Source organism: Cicer arietinum, chromosome 8 (assembly GCF_000331145.2).
Source record: "Cicer arietinum cultivar CDC Frontier isolate Library 1 chromosome 8, Cicar.CDCFrontier_v2.0, whole genome shotgun sequence".
Lineage (NCBI taxonomy): Eukaryota > Viridiplantae > Streptophyta > Magnoliopsida > Fabales > Fabaceae > Cicer > Cicer arietinum.
In genome coordinates, this window is record NC_021167.2 from 10,324,265 (window position 1) to 10,347,310 (window position 23,046).

A 23,046-nucleotide genomic window follows, 5' to 3' on the forward strand; every position below is an offset into this window, starting at 1 on the left:
TATATATATATATATAAATTTTTGTCACTCATTAAATAGTTAAAAGATTTTCATTCACAAAATAATTAGTTTAAAGTTAAATATTTATTTGATTTTTAGTTTGTGTCTTGAATGTTTTATAGACAAATATATGAAAAAAAACAAAGCTTTTTTATTTTTTACTTAAAAACAATATTCATTCTTTCATATTAAAATAGTACATCGACCAAGAACTACACAAATACAAATTCGCCAAAAATAAAAAAGATGAATTTGTAAATAAACGTACATCATTCAAATTAATAACATAAAACGGTAAAATATTTACAAAATTGATAAAATTAAAATGACTGGAATACATGTGTCTTCGGATTTGCAACATTGAAGACGCATAAATTATTGATTGAATTTTTCCGATTCAAATTAAAATTAATCTATCAATCTAAGTAAAATGAACATGACACCAAGATGAGAAAACAAAACAACATTGCACTTGATTGGCGAGATAACAAAAAAAAATATTTGTGTGAAAATAACTTATTTATTTAAAATGATACCTGAAAAATGATGTAGAAGAGTAATTTTGAGCTAGAAAATGATTCTAAATCATCTCTCTTTTGTGACTAAGATGAAGAAGAAAGATAAGAGAAAAAAAATTGTGGCGTCTAAGTTTTTAGAGAAGTGAAGTCGTTCAATTAAATCCCTATGAAAAAATTTATAATACACTATTCAAAATTTACTATAGAAACTACACACGAATATATATTCGTTACTTATGCATAAAATAAAATAAAAATTGATTGAAACCTTGACAATAACAAAATTATATTAATTGAAACACTTAATACACCACAATTATATTGAAGAATTAAGTATTCCTTTATTGCTTTTTTTTATTACTTTATTAGATGATTTTGAAGACTACAACAGTCAATTAATATCAATCACATTTATTCTTTTTTCTTCTATATTTTACAATTAAATATGTTTTCCAAATTATCTTTATACAGTCCATTTTGTATAGTAACCAACCTTGCGATCCGTTCTCTTAAAAACAACTAATATAATTCTTTTTTTTTTTGTTAATGATTAATAAATCTTAAAATATTTCTTACTTTGCATTAAGACACTATCCCATCATCCCAATTTTTTTTATATAAAAAAATCATCACAACAATCTCCGCTGGATTCGTATTTGTCAAAGCTTTTATTGCACTATGCCATCACTTCCTATTCAAACTCTCCCTTGTTGAAATAGTATAAATCTATGTGCATGTTAGGAACTAGGGTAAGTTAGAGAACATCATTTATAACACTATAATTTTGTTGAAGTTTTAAATTATAATTTTTACCAAAATTACAATAGTATAATGTGATTATGTAAAACACTCCTCCAATAAAAAAATTCACTCATTAAGACTAAACCATATTGAGACTATAGCAACCTATTGTGAAAGAGAAAAAATATTGAGATAAGTGACACACTCACAACATGGGCTTCTAAAGAGATCCACCACACGGGTTCAGTAATTGTAACTCTTAGGCTTATATCATAAAAGAAAAACTTTGACTAACTAAAAATAGTAGGAAATAGGTACTAATTATACTATTTGATCTAAATTAATTAAATTTGAGATTGTTTTTGATAAAAAAGTTGAGATTGTTTAAAATTAATTTAATTTAATGGATATATAATTTCAACTGTATAATCTCAAATTTATAGTTGAAATTAATTTTGTATTAAATTGTGTGAAATTTTTCGTAAATGTATTTTAAATCTAAAATAATATATTCAAAAAAGATGGTGCATTCAAGTTAAAGATATAGATTCAAAATCCTTTACATACATTGACAAAACCTATAACTTTTTATTTTATTTTATTTTAAAAGTACACATTTCTTATGATCAAATAGACATTTATATAAGTATATTGCATCCATGCTTACTCATTATTCAAGCTTTTAAGTTGGCGATCTATTAGAGTTCCTTTGGTATTTGTCATGTTTTTGACACAAAGGGACTTATGACCTATAAAATATTCATTTAGTCCACTCAAGGATTTCTTCCTTTCCAAAGGATTTGCTCTTGCTTTTTGTTCACACGTTTTGATTTATACACTTTACGTAGAATATTGTCTTTTAGGATCTATTAAATAATAAGATTAATTTTTATATAATGTTACAACCACTCATATATATGATTTAATAATAATTATAATTATTGTTAAATATTTTTGGTATTTTGATTATTATAATTGATTGATAGTATAAAAATATTTATATTAATAATATATATAAATTAAATATTTAATTAATATATAATAAATTTGAAAAATTAATTTCACAAGAAAAAAAAGTCTGTCAGAAAAATGGAGTACAAAAAACATATACAAATAAATTCCTACAAAGCTAGACGTACATATTTATCATTCTTTTTTGACAAAGAAAACTTTTATATTTCTTTTAACATTTCTATATTTTGTTTCTTTTACATTTCAGCCGAAATAATACTTTTATATTGTTGCTTAATTATAAAAAAAATATACACAAGTTGAAGAAACAATATGATCTACCTTTTAATGGTTTAAATAAAACAGAGGACACGTGTTTTTTACAATACCTCAATTAGTGGTCAAAGATAATCGGTTGTCACAATCTTTCTAATTAAAAGACATTAAAATGTGTTAATGAAAAGAGATTAGTCGCAAAAGCAAGATTCATTGACCACATCCCATGAAAGTGCAGTTTTAGTAGTAGTAATTAAATAAACTTATCACAATTAGAAGTCAAACCAAAAAGCACAAACAAATTTAACACATTAACTTCTCCTAAGAATTAAAAAACATATTCCCTCCGTTATTATTATATATAAAAAAAAACTACTTTTATAAATATTAAAAAATTCAGATAAATGCAATTACTTTTTTAGAATCGATATAAAACTCAATTTAAATTTATTAAAATTGTTTTTATTTAATTCAAGTATCTGTATTAAATATTTTTGAATTAAATAAAAGATTTTTTTAAAACAACATAATTACATTAAATGTTCGAAATTAGTTTTATTATCAACATTTAAAGTATATGTTTTGACAATGACGAGAGAGAATATCTAATATATGGTGGTTTATAAAAAAATTGTTCATATATATAAATATGATGCTTTTTCACTTGGATGCTTACAAAAATACCTGAAAATAGATTCGTGTAGAGTTTAAATTTTGAGAGTGGCTTATCAAGATATGGTTCATAACGAACTTGGCCGACAAAGTACACGTGCAACATAGGCTTAATTGGTTAAACAGATTGACACATGATAACCTATGGTTGGCTATGTAAGCCTACAAATTGATTGAGAGCTATATCTCATTGTTAGTTCAATAATTGTGGATTAAAAATATTGGTCGGATCGGTGGTCGATAGTTATTGAGATGATGGTTATGTAACTTATGTTTATTGATGATCTATATGTTAAGTTAAAGATAAAAATTATAATTTTTTTATTTAGTTTTAACTAAAAACTATTTTGAAATTAAATACAAAAATCAATCTACTTTTATTTTATTTGAATAGATTTTAGTTTTGAAATTGCTTCAATAATTGGTATAATTATTTGGAAGCAGGAATTATGGTTCTATTAGCCGAGACATAAAATATAGCTTATAGTTATACCAAGTTATAAAACATATTTGATAATATTCATTTATGAGTTTATAATTTATATTCTTTTATAAATTAATTCAAATAATTTATAAATTTATTAGTTTTTCTACCTATTTTACCTTTATTGTAGTAATTAAAATTATTTTTTAGTCTTTATAATTTATTTAATATCATTTGAAATAAAAATTTAAAAATTTAAAATTGGAAGTAATTAAAAATAAATATTTTAATTATTAATAATTTATATAATTAAATTTTAAAATAATTTTAATAAATAATATTTTAAAGTAAATAATTTAAAATAAATTAACTAGGTAAATCAGTAAAAATTAAATCAAATTAGAAATAAATAATTTACTTATTATAATTGATAATCCAAAATTTTAAAGTTTATAATTGAAAATAACTTATAGAAAATAATCCCGCCCTTTATAATTTTAGAATAATCCCACCCCAACCCTCTTCAATTCTATTATAGAAAATTTATTTAAGGTTTAAGTTTTTTGGAACACAAATATTTATTGAAAAATTAAATTGAAGATTTTTTTTGAAATATAAATATGTTCTAAAATATTTAGAATTTAATTTTTTGGAATAGTTTTTTATTTCGAAAAATATAAATTAAATTTTCTGATACACGCGACTTTATAATATTTATATTTTAAAAATGACAAGAAACTCGTACTGATGCACATGTGATTTAAAAGAGATGATAAATTTTACCATAATTTACTCACACAATTGCAATGTCTCAGATTCAAATCCAGGACAAGACGTCCAACATAGCAATATTAGACATCAAACAAAAAATCTCATTTATTTTAAGACAAATATTTGAAATATTTGTCCATTATTTTTTTTATGTATTCCTGACAAATATCTATCTCGTGTTTTTTCTTTTTGTATTTCTCAAAGACAAATATTTGTCTCGTCTTTTTTTTTATATGCATAAGTTATATATATTTATCTTATGCGTTTTTAATATTTGTTAATAATAAATATTTGTTTGATATATTTTGTTTTTGTTTTTATTCAATGGTTGAAATTGAAGAGGCCAACCAAGTTGGTATGCCATTCCTACTATGTGATTTCTTTACACTTTAATTTTTTTTTAAATAAAATTGAACAGTATAGTTTCAATTTTTTAATATTAAATTTTTGATAATATTTTCATTTATTAGATTAATAGTTGGAAGATTAGAGAGAATATATAGTTGAATCCGTAAAAGGATAGATGGAGGAACAGTTAAACTTGAGTTAATTGGAGAAAAACAATAATGGGTGAATAACTTCGACGGTGTAAAGGAAGTGAGCGCCACATGAAATTGAATTGAATTTGATCTACATGTGTTTGAGTCTAGAAGAAAGACTGAAATAACATAAACCCAAAACAAAACATAGATGAAATTTGATATTTACAAACTAAACTCCAAAAAATAAAAAATAAAAATAAAAACTAAAAATAACAGTGGTTTACTATAACCAGTCATTTCCTAAGGTCCACCAGTGGCACCTTTAAATTGAGGACCATATTAGAGGTCTCCAATATTTTTTTTCTTCAAAACATGTAGTTACATTTCTTTTTATTTATTATTTAATTATTAATTTTATTTTATTTATTTACTCAAATAATGATACGACAAAAAATTAAACGAAGATAAATTATATTTTTAATAGTTGTTTTTTTTTATTGGTCGTTATTTTTCATAAGATAGTTATTTCTTTTTTATTAAGGTAGTTATATTTTTTTGTCAAAAAGAAATGTAGTTATATTTCTTTTTTGTAGTTATTATTTATTTTTTAAAAATTTATTCGTTTGACCTAAATAATAACATAACAAAAAATTAAATAAGAATAAATTTGTATTTTTTATATTTCTTTATATTTTATATTGATAATAGAATTATTTTGTCGAAAAACTTTTCAAATGTTTTTTAGTTATGCAATGTTTTTTCTTTCTTCTTTGAAAAAGAAATGGTTATGTAGTCAGAAAAATTTGAAATAAAAAGTTTCAGAATATAAATATATTTAAAAAAAAAATTGGAATTTAAATTTTTTGAAATATTTTTGTGTTTTAAAAAATTTTGAACTTTACGTTTTGCGACAAATGTTTGTATCCCACAAAATTTGCATTAAGTATACCGATACACTTTAACAATTTTAATATTTTCACAAATAATTTAATGTACCAAGAAATTTTACAAAAGTTATCTTGTTATCAAATTTCTTTTTTTTTTTAAAAAATAAAAGTAAAAGCAGATTTCTATTAAAATATGGATATAAGTAGGACGGGTAATATTTTTCTTAAAGATGGGTTTAGTCTCTTAAGAAAAAAATGGAGAATTGACTATTGTACCCCCCATTTAAACTTATACCCCCCAAATTGTTAAAAATTCAATTTTATCCTTAAAAAATTCATTTACGAGCAGTTAAAAAAAATTACCCAAAAATCTGACCTTGCTGAAATTTCCGATAAGTTGCATCAAAATTTCCGGTAGTTATAATTGTTACTGGAAATTTGGAAACTGAAATTTCCGGTAGTTGTAATTTGAATACCGGATTTTTGAAATTTCAGGTAGCTTCCGGAAATTTCAAAAAATTTGAAAAATCCGGTAGTCATTTTTTGTTCACCGGAAATTTGGTTTTTTGAAATTTCCGGTAGTTAACTCGGAAATTTCAAAAATCCGGTACTTAATTTTTTTTTTTTTTTTTTTTTGAATATGCTTTTAATTTGTTTGTTATTTTATTTGAATTGTTTTTTTGAACTAGGGATGGAAAACACACGACCAATATTTATAGATTTAACTGAAGCATTTACAACTGATCAAATTTTTGAGTCACGAGAAGCTGTCATATCATGGGCAAGAGAGATAGGTCGACAAAATCGAGTAGCAGTTATCATTACTCGATCAGACGTAGAGACTGGAAAGAGAGGAAGAAAGACAAAAGTAATTCTTGGTTGTGATAGAGGTGGACAATATAAGTCAAATAAAAATGACACAGGTACTTCAACTAAAAAGTGTGGATGTCCGTTTAAACTTAAAGCGAGACCACTGAAAAATGATGAAGGATGGATTATTAGTTTAATCTGTGGACTTCACAACCATGAGTTAGTAGCTACTTTTGAGAATAATGCATTTATGGGACGCTTAACAGAAGAAGATAAGAAACATGTTGACGAGTTGACAAAGTATCACGTTGCACCGAGACATATCTTGTCATCTTTGAGAGATCGAGATACGGAGAATGTGACTAGTATCTATCAAATTTACAAGCGACGAAGTACATACAGGAAGAATTTGATGGGACCTAGAACTGATATGCAACACTTGTTGAAGTTACTTGAAGCTGAGAAATATACTTGTTGGAGTAGGACTCATGAGGACTCCAACGTTGTGAGGGATATGTTTTGGACGCACACAGATTCCATAACTTTGCTTAACATGTTCCCTCTTGTATTGATCATGGATAGCACCTACAAAACCAACAAGTATAGGTTACCGTTGTTTGAAATTGTTGGTGTAACTTCAACTTGGTTGACATTTAATGTTGCATTTGCTTATATGGATTCTGAACGTCAAGACAACTTTTGGTGGGCATTGGAGAAGTTAAAAGAGTTGTTTTTTTCAAACACGCCATTTCCTCAGGTGATTGTGACTGACAGAGAACTGGCTTTAATGAATGCAATTAAAGTTGTATTTCCATCTTCAACAAATTTACTTTGTCAACTTCATATTAACAAAAATGTTGGAGCCAAATGCAAACAGTATATATTAAAGAAAGACATGCAAGAACCCATTCTTGAGTTGTGGAGGAAAATTGTTTATTGTTCTGAAGAGAAGGAGTACGAGGAACTTTTGCAAGTATTTGAGCAAGCATGTGTCGATAATATTATTTTCTTTGACTACGTCAGAGACACATGGTTGAATCCTCATAAGGAAAGATTTGTTGAAGCATGGACCAATCGAGTATTGCATCTAGGAAATACTACGACTAATAGGTATGTCATTAAAATTTCACATTTTGTATGATATATGATATATGATTTATGCATGATATATGATCATTACTTCACATTTTGTATTTTTTTTGTTTAAATATTAGGGTTGAGTCTGCTCATTGGTCATTGAAGAGATTTTTGGAACACAGTAAAGGAGATTTTTGTAAGGCATGGAATGGTATGAATGACATGTTGAAGTTTCAAATTATTAAGATCAAAGGTTCATTTGAGATAAGTAAAGGTCGCAAAGAGCATATACACAACAATCCATTCTTTGAGAAATTGACTTGGGTGGTATCCAAGAAAGCCTTAGGTGATATTGTTGAAGAATACAAGAGAGTCAGTTATGTCGGTAACGACAAAGATGTGTGTTGTTGTATACTTAGAAAGACTCATGGATTACCTTGTGCATGTGAGTTAGCAGGATACAAGATGAAAGGTGTTCCAATCCCATTAGATGCTGTTCATATACATTGGAGGAAATTAACCTTGAATAGTGATCAAGAGAATGACCAGTTGACAAATGATTCAGAGTTGGACATTACATCGGAGATGGATATAATTTGGAAAAAATGGAAAACACTTAATATTGCTGGAAGAAGGGCTTTAAAGAGCAAGTTGCGTGAAATAGCATATCCGGAGACAACATCAATGTGTGCACCAGTGGATAAAATCAAAACAAAAGGTGGTGTTAAGAAAAAAGGCAATAAGCCGAAGGGATATGACGTATATCGCGACCCATCATACTTTGAGCATGTTGATACTCAAGTCTCCCAGCAGGTATCCAAACAAGTCTCCCATCAAGCATCCAAACAAGTCTCCCACCAGGTTAAAAAATATTTCCACGAGTTTCCTTCTTTAATTCATCCATATATTGAAGACATAGTTAATGTTAAAGCAGATGGAAACTGTGGATATCGTGCTATTGCTGCTTTACTTGGTTATGGTGAAGAATACTGGAGCATTATACGTCGGCAGTTGTATACAGAGATTAAGTCCAAACCTGATTTATATGCTGCATTATTCAAGGAACGTTTGCAAGAAGTGACAGAGTCTTTACTTGTAACTGAGTTGGAAAACCAAGGTAATGAGAAGTGGATGACCATTCCTGATATGGGTTACGTGATAGCAACAAAATATAATCTCGTTCTTGTTACATTAGCAAAAACTTTTTGTTTGACTTTTTTCCCATTGAGGGGTGCACATAATGGAGATTTGTCACGTGATCGTGTTATCAGCATTGGTTTTGTTAACGAAAATCATTGGGTTCAAGTTAAATTGAAATCTGCATGTCCGTTACCACCACTTGCATGGCATTGGAAGAAGCATCGTAGCGATGAGTCTACATCATGGGCTATCGCTTATGCAGGACGTCTACAACATTGGGGTTCTTTAGATTTAGAAAATAATTCAGATTATATGTCTTTGGCAGATGATTGATACTTTTGAGTTGTATTTTGTTTTAAATGATATGATTGGCAGATGATTGATACTTTTGAGTTGTATTTTGTTTTAAATGATATGATTGGCAGATGAATAATAAATCGCTGAATAAATCGCTGAATAACTGAAATAAAGACAAATATCCTCCAATCTGTTTGGTTGCAGGCAATGTACTGTCTCTAAGATAGTCATATAGCACAACAAGTGCAGCCGGTCCCCATGCCCATTTACCACAACTATCCAGATCTTGAAACAGAAAGAGATATTTTGCAGATACAAGTGTAAAACTTTTATCCGCAAGAATGGTACATCCTACCAAATGAAGTAGATATGCCCTAGCTGCACAGTCATATCTTCGTTCATGAAGTTTCTTATAAAATACCTCTTTCAACCACTCAAAACTATACGAAGCCCCTCTATTGGTCCTAGTCTCAGTGACAGCTTCATCATATGTAACCCCCAACAACTCAACAGCAGCAGCAATTGCCAAATCTTCATTGACATTTGCGGGAGGTGTGAAAAACTCTCCAGTACACGGGATGCTCAAAAGACCCCTGACGTCGTCAAGAGTAATAGTCATTTCACCGAATGGCAGGTGAAATGAACTAGTTTCTGCGTGCCATCTCTCAGCAAAAGCAGATATCATATTACCATCAATCATATGCAAACTACATCTTCTCAGAGGACGTAATCCAGATATATTAATCCAATGATCTATTTGAGTAGGTAAATAATATCTAATATCAATAAATTTGTCTTGCTTTTTGCCATTGGAAACAACTTTCAAGGCACGTCTTTCCTGTTTAATTAAAAATAACACAATTAAAAATATATTATAATCTTATACTACAAATAAATTATAATGTGTAATAAAATAACCTATACTACAAATATATTATAATATGTAATAAAATAAATTATTTACTAACCTGTCCATTCCACACATTAATTGCAATATGATGCTCATAATCTGTAAGGACAGAAAGATCATAAGGACCTCCAGGAAACATGGGTTCATCAGGCTGGTGTTGCTGACCATGTTCATCATCAAAATGTTGCTGCTGCTGGTCATATTCATCATAAAACACATGATCATGCTGGGGCTGCTCATCATGGGGCTGCTCATCCTGTTCTGCATTAAACATAAGATTTTGCTGTGGCTGCTCATCTTGGGGCTGCTCGTCCTGGGGCGCCAGCCTTTCCTCATTTCTCTTTCTCCTTTTTTCAACAGCAGCTCTCTTATTTGATTGTGTAGGAGGCCGAACTCGCGAATAATCACCACCGTCAGATTTTCCTCCTCTGGTCCTCACTAACAAAATTCAATAAACAAAAATTAAAAAAAAATTACACAGTACCCGGAAATTCAAAAGGATTTTAAAAAAAACAGTAAAAGTCAAAATAAGAAAAAATTCAAACACTTTACCCCCACATTGAAAAATCCGGAAAAGTAAGTTTTCGGAAAATTTAGTTTTTACCGGAAATTTCAAGAGGATTGAAATTTCCGGTAGTTCAAAATACATACCGGAAATTTCAAAAACGAAATTTCCGGGAATTTAAAACTACCGGATTTTTCAAATTTCCGGTATGTATTTTGAACTACCGGAAATTTCAATCTTCTTGAAATTTCCGGTAAAAACTAAATTTTCCGAAAACTTACTTTTCCGGATTTTTCAATGTGGGGGTAAAGTGTTTGAATTTTTTCTTATTTTGACTTTTACTGTTTTTTTTAGGGTTATTTTGGGTATTTTACAACAAAAATTTTATGTTGGGGGGTATAGGTTTAAATGGGGGGGTACAATAGCCAATTTTCAAAAAAATGCTATTGGCCCAATTTTTCTTTGGGTTGGACCTAGTAGTCCCTTTATTCTAAAATATACGTCAACAGACGATACACTTCTGAATCTCTAATGGATTATGAAAATGTAATTAATTTTATAAAAATTGTGATTTGTTTTACTAACATTATCCTTCATTAATTATATGAGTAAGAAAGTTTGCATAAATTGTATAGGAGAACAATAAATAGTTATAGTATAGTAAGAAAAATAAGATTAATACTTCATTGAAATTATAAAGTTACATATAAAGCTTTATCAAAATAAAAAGTTTCATTTAAAGCATACTTATTTTATTTATTTATTAAAATAACTTAAATAATGGGGCAATATTTTTTTTTAGATGGAGTCTTTGTCTCATTATGCCATTGATATTCCAATGGGTTTAGAAGAAAAGGATGGACGAAATTCAAAATTCCGCATTGCTATTTGATATGAAAGATTTGCACACAAAAGAAGAAGAAAAAAAATAGAAATTTTGATCAATTAATAAATTATTAAATATATATAATTGAGTGGATAGTTATAATTTGTAAATGTCACATATTGTTACGTATTATTATTCTCTTTCTTGCTAACATCTCTTGTAATAATCAAGATTTTCCTTCAAAATTTATTTGATTATATCTTGGCAATTTTTATTTGAATATAACAATAGTCTTTTTTAAGTAAAAAAACAATAGTCTTTTTATATATATATAAATATGGCATTAGACTTATGTAACTTAATTTATTTTTTACATATATTGAGAGCGTATCAAAGTTAATGATATTATTTTGTTTTTCTTTCATATTTATTTTTAATTGAAAAAACATCCTATCCTATTTTACTTTTTTTCTTTTTTGACAAAACATTATATAGAAAACTATGAAAATATTAGGACTGTTTATTTTATGATAATATCTTTTATTTTTATTTTCTAAAATTTATGTTAATCAGGTTAATAATGAAATAAGAGATTTTTGAAGTGAACAATTGTCTATATTTTTATAAGTAATAAGATGTCAAAAAATTATTTTTATTATTTTTAAAAATGTATATTTATTAATTAATATTTTATCTTTTCTCTGTAACAGTAATTCATTTTAAAAATATCTTATCAAATAAAATAATATATATTTTAGAAAATGAAATACAAAATATATTCATAAAATAAATGAGTCTTTTTTTGTATAATCATATAGAAATCTCAAATAAAGTAAAATTAATGTGACAATGGTAAATTATTAAAACATAAAGATAGAAATTAGAAACAAAAAATGTATCTTAAAGTAAATAGGGGACACTGACATAATTGTGTAATTTGTTGGTTTTGGAAAAGAGAGGATTGGGTAAATTTAGCTGTGGGCTAACATGGGCCTGTGGGCCAGACTAGGAAATCTTCGTTATGGACTCAAGAATCAAGTCTGTAATTGAGGATGATGATGCATTTCAAAAACAAAAAAACAAGCACTTCTCAATTTGATTTTGATTTGACAATTTTTTTTACTTAAATTTGACGGTCACGTCATTGTTGGGATCTTATTTTCTCTGTTCCACTTACACTTTGAAAGTAAACATTGAAAACAAAATATTTTGCATTTTATTTTTGTTTATAATTTTTATCGTAATTAACTCACGCAATATTCTAGGTTAGAATCCAAGACATTTAATTTAATAATATTGATATTTATCAGTTGAATTAAGACTTAAAAATGTGTATTATTAAAATATTTTTGTTTTAGATTTTAGATGTGTATTTTTTGCATAAAAATAGTTTTTTTTCTTCTTTCTTTTAATACGTACTTTCTTATAAAACTATAATTTATTTATTACCTTCTTGTCTAATTATAAGCATTTATTGAAAAATATCTTTGTCTTTAAATATATGCTCTTACATAATTTATTGGATGCATTTATTTTTCATTTTATAAATATATCTTTTATTAATGCTACTAATTTATCTTAAAATATAAAAAGTTATAATGAATATACATATACATTAAGGAAAATTTAATAATACTAACACAAAATATACACATTAATTATACTACTAATTTTTCTTTATATTTAAAAAGTATAATAAATACTTATAATTGGAGACAAATGTAATATACGATAACAATCCCTTTGATAGTGGGCTTGTGGCGGCAACCTTGATGAGGACCCTTGATGGAGTTTGGTGTTTATCAAATGCTATAATGGTTAAGGGGATCGAGTTATGGAAGCTCTAAAAGTTGTTTGGAATTAAGTATTTGATAATTAAAAGTGATTCACGTGTGAGGTGTGGTATGTGACACTTAAGGCTCATAAGTGTCGAGAATGCTTGCTAGTGTAAGGACATATAAATAAATTCGATACGAAAAGGACCTTGAGACTGTGTATGTATGAGACGGAAACTTATAAGAATTCATTGATATTTTATCTATATCAATAAGATGCATCTAGTATTCAATAGCCAATAACTTAAGAGCTCTCCAATCAAGATTTGGAGTACTCTTTGGATAAATGATCTTTTGAAAAGTTTTTCAAAAATATACGTGGAAGGACAAAACATAATGAAAAAGACTCGTATTAATTTGTGGAGATAATCGACAAATCTGACAAATCTTAAAGCAGTCGAAGAATTCCATGATGCATTTGATCACCCCCATAGGCACTAATCCAAACATCCTTATAGAAGCATCAAAGGAAGAGTTACTTATATTCTTAAAAAGATTGTGATACTCTAAATTCAAAAATAAATATAAATAATATTTATTCAAAATTAAATAGGTAAAATATATTTTTAGGTCCTATAAATTTTTAATTTTTTCAATTAGTCTCTATAAAATAAAAATACAACTTTTATTCCCTACAAAATTATCATGCATGTAATTTTAGTCTCCATTGTTTAGTGAACATATATTTTTTAATGAAACTTTTTTAAGTGCATTTATAACAATATACAAAGTTACTCTACAAAAAAATTAGCTCAAAATTCAATTTCTAGATCTATATTTTCGATACTTTATTTTAAAAAATTCATATTTAATTTATCCAAACTTAAAAATTTATAAATTTTTGTAGAAGAACTTTTTATAATGTTTTAAAAATACTTATAAAAAATCATTCGAAAAGCTTTAAAGTTCAAGGACAACTAAACATATTTCATTTCAATAAGGACTAAAATTATTTGCTGGATAATTTTGTAAGGATAAAATGTTGTATTTTTATTTTACAAAGACTAAAATTGAAATGTTGAAATTTTAAAGGGACTAAAAACATAATTAACCGAAATTAAATTGAGTTCATAGCGGATATAGAATAAAAGTGTTTAAAAATATTTTTCTAGTGAAAGTAAAAATATCACATTCCAGACACATTAACACACTACTTATAGAAAAAGCTTCGTGGATGTTAAAATTGATACAATGTCTAATATTTAACCTCACAAAACATACATATTTTGAACCAGAAATCACATATCAGAGCAATGATTTATTTCTCAAATATAAGAATTCAAAATACTTTGATGAAGACTCCAATACTCTAAGCATCCTAAGAAGTGTCTGCATTTTCTCACGGACCACATGCACACAACGAAGGGTGAATACAACGATATCATGTTAAGGTATAAAGTGAGTAGAGTTAACATGTGAATGCATATAAACATATTGTCATACATTTTAAAATATGCTAACACCATTTATTTACAAATATAAAATACTCATAAGTAGATACATCATGTAGTAATGAAATTATCAACACATAATACAAATAATCACAATCAATCGTATGTACTTACAAGTAATTGTAACACTTAGAAGGACATGTAGTATCACCAAGATGACTATGCAAAGTAATGCAATGTCATGCACATTTCTTGAAACTTCAATGAAATATGGTACCAAACTACTACAAAATTACTTGGTGAGAAGATGCAGTACCATGCCATCACACAAGTGTAGAAACGATCACATATGCAGTCATGTCTTTATAGACTCATTCGACTCATCTCAAACTAGGGTTGCAAAGTAGCTTCCGACTATAAAGTGCTCCTTTATGTCACATTCGAGTTCCTCCTAAAATAGCCCAAGGTCTAGCCTCATCCACAGGCTCAACTGTGACCCCACTATAAGGCTCATACATTTGTACTTTCTCCATATTAGATCAAAGATTCTAACATCGCTAAAATTATGAATGCAACATTAGGTACAAGACCCGCCCTTATCTTTTTTTCATCTTCACCCTACATCACTCCTTATAAAAAGGAGATCATCATAGGCATAAATCAGATATATAAAATTTACACATTTTCACAAAGTCACGATTAAAACACAATATATAGTCATATTCATTAACATATCATAAGCACGCATAATTCATAATGTAATTGTCAATAATCATATAACACAACTTTTCACATGTTCTATAACACATATTCTTGACACTTTAACATTTAATGACACTTATACAGTTAAACATATTATCATCACATGTTCACATTATTCACCTCCAACGAAGATCAACACATATCACACATATCACTGTTCAACATAAACACACATGCAACCTATGAATATTTCTATCATATTTTATTACGAGTGTCCCAAGAGTGCATTTGATTTGCTAAAACACAAGGAATTAAACATGATAAATTTTAGGCTTAATTGCAATTTTAGTCCCCCTATTTTTATTGATTCATGAAATTGGTCCCTTTATTTTAAAAGTCAACAGTTTTGGTTCCTCCATCTAATTTTTTAACTAAAAATAATGACGTATGAACTCTTAAATAACGTGATATATGATACGATGGTGTAGAACGATTAACACTTATGAAATTGTAATAAAACGCCGTAACAACATAACTTTCAACTTCGAATATTTTTTCATATTTTTAATTTAATTAATGATATATGATTAATTTTATGATTTAGATGGTTCTATATCATAGAATTATGTGACACCTCATTAAAAATATGTCAAATTGTCATTTATTAGTTCAAAAATCTAAGGAGGGACTAAAAATGTTGACATTTAAAATGGACTAATTTCGTGATTTGGTAATAATAGAGGGATTAAAACTACAATTAAGCCTAAATTTTACTATACTCTATTTGATTTAGAAACTGGTCATGAGACTAGACAAAACAAAAATTAAACGACATGACAAAAATATCAAAAATATATTTTTTTTACTAAAAGGTATTATCTCCTTTTACTCTCATGTCTCTTTTCATCTATTTTCTTCTATCTTTCTCTATCCCTTATATATCTTTCTAGTGTCTCATGTCTCTCTCAATCTCTCTTCACTCTCGTGTCTCTCTATCTGCCTCTACTATCTCATGTCTCTCTCCCTCTCTTATCTTTCTCTCTTTATCTTCTTTATTTCTCTTATCTTTCTCTCGTATCTATTAACCTCATATCTATTTCTATTGTCTCATATGTCTCTCTCTACCCTCTCGTTCCTTTCTCTCTCTCTCTCTACATTATTTTTCTCATTCTCTCTCATTTATTAATAGTTACGTTCATATATATATATATATATATATATTATTTTTAAAAAATTGAATAATACATAGACATATCAAACAAGATGCAATACAAAATTATTTGTCATGTGCAAAGACTTTCAAACAAAGTGAAGTACACAAAATTTTCTTGTTCAATTATGTATTGTCCAATATTTTTTCTGAATCAGAGGCACCCAAAAAGTTGGATATTTAATTTATTTATTTTTCTTAATAGGAAAGTGGTCTTGGTCACCATCATATGGTTGAGAAATATGAAATTTCCATTCATTCTATCTTATTTATACACATAAATCGATTGCATAAAAATGCATCCTTATCTGAATTATTTCTTTGAGAGTCTTAACAAGGTAAGACCAAACTCCTATTTTGATTTTTCACAATCTCAACAATCCTATTTGTAACCTTATTAAATAAAATGAATAACAAGTTTAGAATGACATTTATTCGGTTGGAATTGAAATTAAACGGTTGAAATGGGAAATAAAAGGTTAGAATTGAAAATATAAACAAAATGAGATTTATCAGTCAGTATAAAATGCCATAACAAAGTATTGATCAAATAGAAATGTAGATATTCAAAAATTGATGATAGAAATTGTTTACAACGAACAAATAATATGATTTGGTGGATGTTTATGATTATTGGAAGAAAATGATGTATTTTGACGATAAGGGTTGTTCGAGCCACACTAGAGTTGAGAAATAGCACAAAATATGATTCATAAGTGTATTTATAGAGTAAAATAATCACATTTTTGCAATGCAAAGGCATACTTCGCATAGTGACCCAACATGGGCCTTAATTGGTCATTAATGCACATTTTCACACTGCGAAATCGTGTTACATGACTATGGAAAAATTAAGTATTTTGTATCTTCATAAGAAATATAGATATGAATGTTAAGAATCTAATGCATTTAGTTTCACTCGAAAAGGAGTTATATAGTTCAAGATATGATCAAAATACTGAACATATATCATGATACGAACATGGTCAAAGTCCGAATGTTAGGAATTTATGCTTTTGTTTTTTCTTATTTTTATTAGAAAATTTGGCTGACTATCTTTAGTAGAACATGCTCTTTCAACCATTTTTTTTCTTTCTAGATACAATGTTTCAATCGATACTTATATAAGAGATCTGACCTAGTTCTATACATATCAACATAATATTGAATAAAATAGAAAGGATAATTGAAGTTAGCGGAAGGAGTTAGATTCTTAGAACTTGATAAATTTGACTTCAAATCTTATATAAGTGAAATACCTACATTTAGTATATGACGTTTTGAATAAAATTACCTTTAAGAAAATAAACCTATAAAAAAAATATTAAATCAATCACATTAGTCTATAATTTTTGCTTAAAACAAAAGAAGTAATTAGGGTTAGCAAAAGGGAATAGACTTTTAGAATTTGATAAATTTGAATTCGAATTATATATGAGAGAAATATTTACATTTAATATTTGATGCATCTTAAATAAAATTAGTTTAGAGAAAATGAACCTGTAAAATAAAATATTAAATCAATCACATTAGACTATAACTTTTGCTTATATCATCTATCGTAAATTTGTAATGCAGCCTACTACTACCACGATTTAAAATATTGCCTCTATAACTGCAATGCCTAATTTTGACCAAAAGAAAATCAAAAAGCAAAGAGGAATATACTAATAACAGAGAAGTGAGATTTGATCTTGGACCAAAAATAATGAGAACAAGGACCCCATAAGTTCCATTCCAAATTGAAACAACATAATAATTGAAAATTCAGCTGTACTATGGCTTCAAATGGCACGTGGAAAGTGGAGGGACCATAATTATATATACTACGATGATGACTAATTAAGAAATTATTAAAGTTTGAATGTAAATTAAACTTGAACTAAGAGTAAAACGTGGAAATTTTGAAGGGACCCAAAACTTGATTGCATATTGGAATCAAGTTAGGACCACTTAACATTTTCCGTTGATCGTTCTTTGTCCAATTGAAAGTGGTGGACAACAATAATGATATATAACTATTATATTTTGATTTATGACGGCAAAAAGCCAAGGTTTAATTTTTAAAAATTAAAAACTTTTGAAATCAAGAATCAAACTTTCTTTTCAACAATTCTAGAGTTGACTTATCCATTTACTTATTGTAATTAACTCTTTAGTTCATCTTAGGGTCTGATTTGGTTTAAGCAAATCCTAATGAGTGCGTTTAATAAATCTAAAATATTAAGTCTTTATCAAAAGTTTTGTGTTTAATGCATTCAAAATTAAAATACTTACAAAAAATTAAATACTTATAAAAAATTAAAAATTTAACTTTTACAATAAATAATTTATTCATTTATAATCATTAAACAATATCTTTCTGACACAGTAATTCTTGTGTGGTCATAAAGTTTTAGTCATCAAATTTGCGCAAATTTTAAAAATGAAAAATCGGTAGAAAAGAAAAGTATTAAAGAATAGAACAATTCTTGTATGAATATACACACATTTAGACTCACTATTTGAACACACTTGCAAAAAAATAGTAGAATAATAATAATTAAATAATATATATTTTTAAAATAATATGTATTTTGTGTGTGTCTAAATATTGTGTCCAAAATATTTGTGTCTATTCAAGAATTATTCTAAAGAATAAATATTTTTTAAATAATTAAATTATTTGTGTTAGATAATATTATTATATATTAGTAGTAAAGGTATTTTAGACATTTCTATTCTTTTATATATATACTCATTGTAACTCTATTAACTTCAGTTTGGTTCATTCTATGTTATAAAACCCTAGAGTGATTGTTTCTCTTCTTCCTCTTTTCATTGTTAACATGATATCAAAGAGCTTTGGTTGATTTTGTGATCTACTATAAAGAAGAGAGAGATTATTTTGATAGAAAAGACAACCACCAAAAGACAAAAGAGAAGAGTAACCCTATTCCCGATTTTGTTAAATCAGACTCACAAAAACATTGATTGTGCATTCGTTAACTGTTGGATCGGACTGGTTTTTGAACAGCAGGTTCGCAACATTCAGGTATTCGTCTTCAACGGTCGGATCGGCGAAACGACGTATGTAGGAGGAGAAATCGGGATCGCACAACACCAGATTATCCCTAATTTATTTTGTCTCAGTGATTGTATTTGTCGTATTTTCCTGTCATTATTTGTTATGGCTAATGCTAAAGATGACTCTCTTCAAGCACATTGTCCGAAATTGGGGAGAACACATAAGAAGAATTTTAGGAGGGCATCGTCCAATGTTGTTGCTTCTGCTCCTTCTATCATTGGCTCTAGTTCTGGTTCTGTATACTCATCTGAGATTGTTTCCCAAATATTTGATATTGCAGAACAACTTCAAAAAAACCTTCTTGCCACTCATTCACATGCCATGTCTGTCACCTCTTCTAAAGGTTTGAACTCCTCTGGTATGTCAGATATATCTCATTCCATATGGATTCTTGATTCGGGAGCATCTCATCATATGACATACGATGATAAACCTTTTGTGTCTGTGAAACCTGTCTCGTTTATGTCGGTTATGACTGCTGATGGCACTCCTATGCCACTAGCAGGCGTTGGTTCTGTCTCCACACCTAACATGTCTCTTTCTGATGTTTATTATATTCCTAATCTTACTTTGAGTCTTGCTTCTGTTAGTCAAATATGTGATCTCGGTTATGTTTTCTTCCACTTCTTGTTGTGTGCAGGATCCACATTTCGGGAGGCTGATTGGGACAGGTCATAGACAAACGGGACTTTATATTTTGGATGACATGCGACTCCCAGATACTGCAACCTCCACAACTACTGCTGACTTATTATCTAGTTTTCGCTTGAATTCCTTATCTTCTAGTTTTTATTTACGGCATTCTCGCCTTGGACATGTTTCTGCTTCTAGATTAAAATATTTGGCTTCTACTGGAGCCTTAGGAAAGTTACAAACATGTGATATCTCAGATTGTTGTGGTTGTAAACTTGCCAAACTTCCAGCTTTACCGTTTAGTAAAAGTGTTTATGTTTCATATGCGCCATTTGATTTAGTTCACTCTGATGTTTGGGGTCTATCACCGGTTCTTTGAAAAATTGTATGCTTCTACCCCTGATTATCATTCTTTGAAAGTTTTTGGTTCTACTTGTTTTGTTCTTTGCCCTCAAGTAGAGCGCAATAAGTTGTCTTCTCGTTCAGCGTTGTGTGTTTTTCTTGGTTATGGGGATGGTCAAAAAGGTTATCGTTGTTATGATCCTCATGTAGGAAAACTTTATGTATCTCGTAATGTTGTTTTTCTTGAACACATCCCTTTTTACTGGAAAACGTGCTATTGGGTCTCGTTGGGTATACAAGATCAAAACTAAGTCTGATGGGTCAGTTGAGCGCTACAAAGCACGTCTTGTTGCTAAGGGTTTCTCTCAACAATATGGTATGGATTATGAAGAAACTTTTGCTCCTGTAGCCAAGATGACCATTATTCGTACTCTTATTGCAGTTGCATCTATTCGTCAATGGCATATTTCTCAAATGGATGTCAAAAATGCTTTTTTAAATGGTGAGCTTCATGAAGAAGTCTATATGATCCATTCGAAAGGAGTTTCTCATAATCAAGGAGAAGCATGTAAGTTAAAAAAGGCTTTATATGGTGGCTCCTCGAGCTTGGTTTGAGAAATTATCTACTGTGATCACTTCTCTTGGTTTTCGCTCTAGTGAACATGATTCTGCATTGTTTATAAGGTCCACCACTTATGGTCGCATTATACTTTCTCTATATGTTGATGATATGATTATTACAGGTGATGATGTTAGTGGAATCAATGAGTTGAAATTGCAGTTAGCCAAACAGTTTGAGATGAAGGACTTGGGAACTCTTCGCTATTTCTTGGGGATTGAAGTTGCCTACTCTCCTAGAGGCTACCTTCTTTCTCAATCCAAGTACATTGCCAACATTCTTGATCAGACTCGTCTTTCTGATACTAGAGCAGCAGATACTCCTCTTGAGTTGAATGTGAAATATGCTCCCTCGAATGGTGTTCCTTTACCAGATTCCACTTTGTATCGTACTTTGGTTGACAGCTTAGTGTATCTTACGATTACCAGACCTGACATTGCTTATGTTGTTCATGTTGTTAGTCAGTTTGTTGTCTCTCCCACTACAATACATTGGGCAGCAGTTATTCGGATTCTTCGTTATTTTTTAGGAACTCAATTTCAAAGTCTTCTCTTTCCATCGTCATCCTCATTAGAGTTACGAGCTTCTTCTGATGCTGATTGAGCTGGTGACACCACAGATCGTAAATCCACCACAGGATTTTGTATCTTTCTTGGAGACTCTCTTATTTCTTGGAAGAGTAAGAAACAAGACGTTGTCTCTCGCTCCTCTACAAAAGCTGAGTATCGTGTTATGGCATCCACTACCGCTGAAATAATTTGGTTGCGTTGGCTTTTGTCTGATATGAGTATCTCTCTTTCTGACCCAACTCCGATGCACTGCGATAACAAGAGTGCTATTCAAATTGCTCACAACTCGGTCTTTCATGAACGCACCAAACACATTGAGATTGATTGTCATTTTACTCGTCATCATCTTCAACATGGAACTATTACTCTACCGTTTGTTTCTTCTTCTTTACATATTGCTGATTTTTTACAAAGATGCATTCCATTAAACGTTTTTGTTTTTTAGTTGACAAACTCTCGATGCTCCATGTTAATGCATTGTGAGTTTGAGGGGAGATGTTAGATAATATTATTATATATTAGTAGTAAGGGTATTTTAGACAATTCTATTCTTTTATATATATATACTCATTGTAACCCTATTAACTTCAGTTTGGTTCATTCTATGTTATGAAACCCTAGAGTGGTTGTTTCTCTTCTTCCTCTTTTCATTGTTAACAATATGTATTTTTATCTGTGTGTTTCCAAATCTTGTGCCTAAAATATTGTGACCTTCCAAAGATTTTTCATCTAACACTCTTTAGCAACGTGCCTTGATTTATGAGTTTATTTTTCATGCATTTATAATATAAAATTTTTTACACAGTTTGTACATTATGATCAATTATGTAGTTAATTTTAATAATAATTATTGTAAAAATTAAATATTAATAATGATTTAACAAATTTAATTAATCAATTGTATAACAACTCTTTATACGGTGTATCTAAATTAATTTTGTTATTTATTTCCCCTTTATAACCAAGTTAATTAAATGGCTTTGTTGTTTAATATCAACGGCCACAAATAAAAAGTGGGAAAAAAAATAGTGATAATATGAGTTGGCTAAAATAGTACTCTGACCCTTCATCCTACAATAAATTATTCATTTGACAATATTATACTTAAGAAAAAGTAGATAATATTTTTATTAAATGACTCTTATTAAGGATTTTTTTTTTTTTATTTGGTATAGTCTCTTCAATTATTTTGTATTTCTTTTATTTATGTTTTAGATTGTCGTAAATGATAGAGGATTGACTTGAAGTGTCAATATAAGTAGAGGGTTAAATTAATTATATGATATTTTTACATTTTACTTTTATTGAAAAATACAAAAGAAAGATAATGACATGTGAGTTATGCAAATATTGTTAATTAAACGGTAGAATTAAAAAAATAATATTTAATA